Raw genomic sequence first — 291 nt, forward strand, 5'->3', positions numbered from 1 at the left:
ACTGGAGTGGGCCGGGTCGACGGGACCGGGACCAGGACCGGACTGGGGCTGCGGGCCACCGTTTCGGGACTGGACCGGGGCTGGGGGACACCATACCGGGACCGGACTGGGGGTGGGGGGCACCGGACCAGGACCGGAACCGGACCGGACGAGGGATGGGGGACGCCAAACCGGGACTGGGATGTTCCGCGGGGGCCGGTGTCCCCGTCCTGCCCCGTGACGCCGCGTTCGCCGCCCGCAGGGTCCCGACGGCACCGGCTCCGAGGCGGGGCCCCGCTCCCCCCCCCAGCC

The sequence above is a fragment of the Calidris pugnax genome, unplaced genomic scaffold, assembly GCF_001431845.1.
Source record: "Calidris pugnax isolate Ruff unplaced genomic scaffold, ASM143184v1 scaffold285, whole genome shotgun sequence".
In the NCBI taxonomy this organism is placed as follows: Eukaryota; Metazoa; Chordata; class Aves; order Charadriiformes; family Scolopacidae; genus Calidris; species Calidris pugnax.